The following is an 8,220-nucleotide window of genomic DNA, read 5'->3' on the forward strand; positions in this document are numbered from 1 at the left end:
AGAGAGGAGCAGCGCTGATGCATCATGAGGTTCGCTCTGCGTGCATGTGACTGGATGCAGCATATAAGGATAAATCACATGCAGAGCCGCGTAGGTCTGGGATCGGAGCCAGTGTTCTTTTTTGCTCATTAACTCTTGTTAATGATAACTAACACAAATCATTTTCAGGAATGTGTGTCTGATCACCAAGCATAACAAGTTTTGTGGGGGGAAAAAAGGGAAATGCCTATTTATCTATTGCTTGTGTCTCCATTGAGCTATGACCTATTGTTTATCAAGCAGTCACGTCTTCATTCATTCTTCCTTTTTTCATCAAGCTGTATCTCAGAGGCTCATGATCCCATTCATTTACAGTGTACTTTTTAAAATATGTGTCTGAGAGGTTGTATCATAATTGAATTGGGTGAAAGGCAGTGTGCAATCAGTCGCTCAGATGACTGGTAATCTTCAGCAGAAACATTCTTTGCACAGGATGAATTGAAGATTAGCATTTGAATGTCAAACTAGAAAACTTTTCTCCCCTTTTCTCAAAATACTTTTATGTTAGTTATAATATTGCTAATATCATAAAGTAATCAATAGTGACTGGAGAAAGTTGGCGAAGATACTTTTTTCACATTATTATCAACATATTTGTTTAATGAAGATTTTTTTTTTTTTATTACTGTTATCAGACGAAGAACCTATCTTCTTCCTGTCTGCTGCTTCCTTTGTTCTGTGATATGCATTGCTTTGGAGATTTGGGGAAGATGGCCATAAAGAACTCATTTGATCCTCAAGGTCAGGCCTCAAAAGCTGAGGCTAATCGTAGATCTGCCCCCTCCATTTCTGCCTTCAAATCCAGGCTAAAAACTCACTTTTACTCCCTGGCCTTCCTTGTTCCCTAATCCTGTACTCCTGCTTATCCCATGTGGTTCCTTTTAATTATGTTTTTATGACTAATTGTCCAATGTGTTTTTCTGTATTATTTGTTTTAATCCTTGTACTGTACAGCACTTTCGTCAGTCTATGCTGTGTTTAAATGTGCTTTATAAATTAAATTTACTTACTTACTTACTTACAAGACATTTAAGTTAGCAAGAGAACAGACCGAGGACGCTATCCTGTTATACTGCATATATACTAGGGGTTATACCGAATAGTCAATAGTGGTGGGCAGATCGATCCAAATATCAATAATATCAATACCAATGTTGGTATTGATTTTGATCGATACCAATGTAATGAGATTGACACTTAAGTTTCAGTTTCCCTCTTGTACGACCGCAGCAGTTCCATTAAAGAGGAGACCTGACTGTTTTATCTAAATGCTGCTGCTGTCACAGGAGGGGGAGAAATGTTGTCTTATTTTTGTATCGTATTGTACTTTACTAAACATACATGCTACTTGAAAAAAATAATTTGTTTTACATTTTTTATATTATTTGCTGTGGAGTGATAATTGTGTACACTTTTATTAAAGAAAAAAATCCAGAAAGAAGGAAGGACAATGAAGGAAGCTCTTTAGTTTTATACGTGTATGTAACACCCTGCCTGAAAAATAATTTGTTTTCATTCGTTTTCAAGTGACAATTTTGTGTTGTTTTTGAACAAAAGCTTTTATTGTGATGTCACCTGTCACCTGAAGAAAAAAAAAAAAAAAAAAAAAACATGCGTAGTATAACTCTCCTCGAATGACACATACACATTTAGTTTCAGCTCTACTCATATATATCTATGGCTCTACTCATGACTCTGAACTGTGCATATTGGATTACGTACGAGCCACAAGGGACACACGTGGGTCACAGTCTGTGACTCACAGTGAGATAGAAAAACACTGCCCCCTAAAGGTTTCATGTCGCAGTGAGATTCTGTTCTTTAATATTCATGGTAAATATTTAAATGACCACACCTAAAGCTGCTGGTGCATTGTGGTGCAAATGCATGACTGTTATGCTGTTTAATACATTTTTAAAAATGCATTGTTGCTTCTGAATAAAAACTAAACTCCAGTGTAATCAAAAGATTAACCCCAATCCAATACTGCACTTCTGTATGCAGTGACTTTACACATGATGATCACTTAGCCTATTTGTTGCACTGACACTTACATAGCTCATTCACAATCACCCGATTCTGACTTTTCAATTTAACACAAACTATTCAGTCCCAGAGATTTATATATTACATATTTAACTAAAGAAAAAAGTAACTGATTCTAATTTGCTAAAATTTACCCAACACCAGAATTTTCACTCCATAAACTATTGAGCCAGTTACGGGCGGCACAGTGGATTGGTGGTTAGCATTGGTTCCTCACAGCAAGAAGGTTCCGGGTTTGAATCCCGGCCAACTGGGGCCTTTCTGTGTGGAGTTTGGATGTTCTCCCTGTGGTTCTCTCTCTCTGGGTACTCCGGGTTCCTCCCACCGTCCAAAGACATCCTCTTTAGATTGATTGGAGGTTGGTGTACCCTGCCTCTCGGCCAATGACAGCTGAGATAGGCTCCAGCTCCCACTGTGACCATTCACAGGACGGGCGGTTACAGAAGATGAATGAATGAATGATCCAGTTACAGTTTTTACTGTTACAGAAATAATATAAGTTTATTTAGTAGGAGTAACAAAAATATGCTTTTGGTTGCATTACAAATATTAGTTTCCAAAATGCTTAGAGCTAGACACACTGGGGATAAAGATCTCACCCTCTATTGTTTCTATTTTGCCAGCCCTCACCCTTCACAATTTGCATTTGTAAATGAACTGAGTAGTAGGTGGAATGCCTCCTTTAAGTGCTTTTAAATCCATCCTCCCTTTGCTTGTTATGACATAATGTATCCTTGAAATGATCCACAGGCTGAACTCATTATGTCACAGTTGGAAAATCAGACATCAAGTCACTGAGTCGCTCCACTAACTGAGCTCCACTAGATGGCGACAAATCCCTTTCTCCCCACACACCAAGTTCCCAGCGTTTCTGAAAGTTGAACTAAAGTGTGAGAGGGCATCCTGAGGCCAAGGTGAGACGGCAGTGCAATAAAGGAGGTGATAAGAAAGAGAAGCAACAATTGAAATAAGTTTTACAGTACAATGTTATCTAGGTGTCAGCCAGGCTACAGAACTGCAGAGATTTTGTCCGAGCCTTGTCCTGCAGTGCAAGTATTTGTTGGTATGCCATTTGCAGCGAGGGAAATAAAACCCTGGCGCAGATGTAACAACTCGTAACTCTGTGTTTATAGAGCGATGAGGGGAGAAGATAATATAAGTAGTACGAGTTTATACATTTACAGCAAACACACCTCACATTAACAGTTCCCGAGGAACGCTAAAACAAGAAAATCTTGGTATCAGTGGATGCTGATTACCAGGCTGTCCTCGAAGTATGCTATTACATACTGCCCGTTGCTCCTCCTCCTTGATGACCATGTGATGCAGGTCAAACATAGGCTGACAGGAGAAGGAGGACAACCATGTGTGACACAGCAACAAATATCCAAGAGAGAAGAAGTCAGAGAAAAAGAGTTTTCTTACCCTGACAAGTCTTCATAAGAGGGAGCCTGAAAGAACACAAGGGATTATTGGGATCTTTTAAACGCCACAACACCTGTGACTTAAGTGTGTACTCTAAAGGAGCATATGATGACTGATGAGCTGATGGCAGAGGACAAACTTATGGAAATATGGGCTAGAGGAGACACAGAGAAGGAGCCCTGCGTGGATCAAGAAAGAGAATCGCAGCCACGCAAAAAGATAGCCCATTCGATTGAAGAAATTCTGAAAAGGCCCACATGTGTCGGAAAAGAGAGCAGGGCTCATCGCAACTGGTCTGTTATCAAAGAAAACAACAGGGAGTCCAACCAGCACCCACTTACAGGTACGTTTTTAACTCTCATTTTAAAAGCTGAGATATGAATTTAAAAAAATATATGAATGTTAAAATGTTTTCTCTGTCACTAGAAAATCCACAAATTATGCTATACGAAGAGTGTCCGAAATCCACAACAGACTGCAAGAGTGAGTATTGTATACAGAGAGAATGAGTACATGTGTTAAGATGAGATTAAGTTTCACACAAAGCTACATCTTAAGATATTTTTCACAAGTTTAAATGATGACAGTGATAAAGATGACAATTTGTTTGCAGGTCAGAGGAAAAAGAGGCAGACCAGGGTCACTTTCACACCGTTCCAAATTCAGGAGCTGGAGAAAGTCTTCCAGGAGACTCATTACCCAGATGTCAACACCAGAGACCAGTTAGCCTCTAGGCTGCACCTCACTGAGGGACGAATACAGGTGGGACACATGCTGCTGCTTCTGTTCTTTTTCTTTCTTTCTTCCTTTTTTTTTTTTTTTAGGTTTCTGTTTTGCTACGTCTTAAACCATTTGAGCAATATTAGATACTTTAATATAATATAGTATGTAAATGCAGCAATACCAGTAGTTATTTATATCGCCTTCTTAAGTTTGGTCAGATTAGACAAAACTTATGCGCAATGTATTTATTTTGTAGCAAATTTTTTATTTTAGTTTTATTTAGTTTTATTTTACAGTACATCAAACTGGGGTGAAGTGATTACTCTCAATTAACATTGCCATTATTCTAAATCGTTTTCTGTTGGAAGTTTTGCAGTGGTCTTTGGACAGATGCTTGCATAAGTCATTACCTCCCAAATGATTAATGATAAGGTCAGGCAAGATTAGAGCGTGTACTATAAAACGGATTGCTTAGTAAAAAATCACTGGATCAAAACTGACCAAATTCAGATAAACGTAACAGATTTATCTAACACTACTGTTTGATTATTTACACAAACTATAATGCAGCTCAGCTCAAATCTACGCAAGCTCTTTACACCTTTTTAACACTCATTATTATTATTAATTCATATACTTTAATGAAGTAAAGGAGAGTACAATTAGCAAAAACGTATTAAATTTGATAAATGACACAAAAATAATATAAAAAACATTAACAAACTAAATTTCTAAGCCAGATCTTTGTTAACTTTAATCTGTAGCCGTATAAGGACATATATATCATATATACTTTATTCCTAATTATTTATTCTCATTGTGTGTTCAGATTTGGTTCCAGAACCGCAGAGCCAAATGGAGGAAGGCTGAAACGCTGAAGGACTTAGAGCTGATGAACAGACGTCACTTACGTTCAGTCAGTCCCCACCTGTTTTATTATGAGGTAACAGTTCATACACAGATCTCCACTGTCCAAAATAATAATAATACAAAGCATGTCTCATAAAATTATGCAGTAAATACATTTAAAATAAAACAAAAAGAAGGCAAATACGGGAAAATGATATGTCCTTCAAGACAGGGCAGCTGTGTATCCAATCAAAAGGGCTATCACAGGTTAAAGCAGTGATTTCTTCATTGATCCTGTGACGTAACTTCTCATTGGTCTGCACTTTTCTCCGATCTGACAGAAGCCCCGGCTGCAGGCAGCGTGCTGGCTGCCCTGCTGCTTACCTGAACCGCTTCAATCCAGGCTGTACTTCAGACCGACATCAACACCGGCTGTGCTGACCACCACACATTCCCCAGGTCACAGGACGCTCTATTTTAACATGCTGGGGACAGACCGATAGCATCTTCAGTATCTTCCATTGATGACACTATGTGTGTTCAAGCCTTTTTTTTTGTTTGTTTTTAATTAAATGAATATGATGATAAAAAGACTGTAATCTAAAGGATGAGAACATTATTCTTAAGTTTTAATTGTCAAGGTGTGACCAGAGTTATGCCGCGCTATAAAGCTGAAAACTGAAAAACCTTCTCTTGGCTTTCTTCACGATAAGTCTACTGTACAGATCAAGGTTTGAGGGCACTCTGTTCCGCAACACACTTCTTGGTAGCGAGCTGTCTTCGGCGCAGTATTATTGTGCAGGAGAGTTTTTTTTTTTTTTTTTTTAATGACACATCAGAGATAAGATACAGCGTTGCCATGAACTATTCATCGGTTTGACTTTCTGACGACCTGTGCTTATCTTAATTTGGGCCTGTAAGTTGGGGTTATTGGCAGGTCAGCCAGGGAATTTAGAGAACGTGTCAAATCGGATCATAAAGTGGAAATACTAGCAGAAGGTTAGTGGTGACATTTACAAAAGTCAAAAAGAAAAGCTGCATATTAATGCTTTAATTCCTTTTTATTTAAAAAGTGACACATTAGCCTACCGAAAGTACGTTTCATAACCTTCCTCCATTGCCTCAACTGTGTAGCCTTGTAATATCTTGATGCCTGCCTCTAGTTATAGTAGACGCGAACTGCACATCCCCTTCTTTCTGAAGTGTTATACAGGCCATTTTCCAGAAACTACCAATTATAGGAAGGATAACTCACATTCACTATCAAGCCAATAACTGACTTAACAGTGCCATAACTGATAAGGCTGCTAGTACGGTTAAACTTTTCACCCCGGTCATATTTTTATTGCATGTGTTTGAGGTATGATAAATTGTACTGCTGGCCGCATGGGTGGGGATAAAGAGGATAAAAATATCTGGTGAAGGGCAAAAAAAAAGAGTACTTGTTTTGTTTGTTTAATCATAATGTGAGTTTTCTTGTTGCTGTAACAAACTGGAGTCTATAGTAGCCTGTCTTAGATATACACACAAGATTCCTGTATGCAGATTCCTGTAATATACCCTGAAATATCTCAATAAGTGATATTTATCAAAGGTGTACTTTGTGTTTTTCTTCATGTTTAACTTCCATTTATTATTTTACACCACATCGCTCTTTGCTTTGTCTTTATTTGATCTTTTATCGTGAGCATGTTGCACATCTGAGTAAGAAAGGCCGTATAGATTTTTTTTCTTTACCGCTTTTTTTTTAATTACATACTCAAAGAGAAACAGGTTTTTAATAGACCAATTTAGTAGTTTTACTGGTCTGAAAACACTGTAAACGGCTACACAAACTACTGAAGGAACTGCCAAAATATTATACTGCTCTGGAAACCTGTCCCATCCTGTGCGTAAGTACAGGGCAGACTTTGAAACTGTAAAACTGTTAAACAACATCCCGAGTGCAGGAGCAAGAGAAACAGCTGTAAAATACATTTAATTTGGGCGGCATGAAAAGGACGTTGGTGTCAGTAATGCAATGAAAACTCCACTAAAGGTTAAACGGGTTCAGTCCGAGTACAGTGGATACAAATTATTAATACCCGAGTGGCAGTTTATATTCAGTTGTCTGCTTTTAGTATCTGCAGCACGATTGCTTTGATATCTCTGTTTCCAATGTTCATTAATAAATTTAGACAATTTACTGAGAGAGGGGAAATAATATGTATACCACAAAGATGCACCGTGGTGTACACCGATCAGGCATAACATTATGACCAGCTTCCTAATATTGTGTAGGTCTCCCTTGTGCCTCTAAAACAGTTGGGACTCCTCAGAGAATGGACATGGCCCTTCTGAGGGTGTCCTGTGGTGTCTGGCAACAGGATGTTGTTAGTGGGGGGCCTCTGGGTCCTATGAGTTGGGGGGAGGGGCCTATATGGATCATCCCACAGATACTTGATCGGTTTGGGATCTAGTGAATTTGGACGCCAGGTCAACACCGTGTTTTTGTGCATGTACCTGTGTCAGGCTGCATCCTGCTGCGGATGGCTGCTGTCATCAAGGAGTGTCATTGCTATGGGGTGGGGGTGCCTGGTCTGGTCTAGGTGGGTGGTACATGTCTAAGTAACATCCACATGAATGAATGCCAGGTCCGAAAGTTTCCCAGCAGAACACTGAATTGTCACAAGATGGTCAATGTTATTAACTTCTCCTGTCAGTGGGTTTAATGTTGTGGCTGATTGCTGAAGGTTCCTTTAGCATCAGTATTGATTCTGCTTATATTAAATCACTACTTTTTATTATTTAATTAGTAGAATGAATTGACTAGAATAGACTTCACTTTTTATATAGATGTTTTTCCTCCCATAAACTTACTTTAAATGAACATTGAAACAAAAACACAACAATTGTTCAGTAAAATGTTCTGTAATATGATGTTTATGAAACATTATACAAAGATTACTTCAAAGTTCTCTTTCTGATTTTATTAATTAGAGTGGCAATTTGTAATGTTGTGTCTGTTTAGGTATTTTGGATTGAGAGATAGCCTCAAAGTATCGACAGGTGGCGCCCTTGCACACATGAATAAGCAGAAATGAGGCTCTCTGTTTTGCTGAGTGTCGCACAGAAGACAACATTGACCTGGTTTTGAAT

This window comes from Chelon labrosus, assembly GCF_963514085.1.
Source record: "Chelon labrosus genome assembly, chromosome: 11".
NCBI lineage: Eukaryota > Metazoa > Chordata > Actinopteri > Mugiliformes > Mugilidae > Chelon > Chelon labrosus.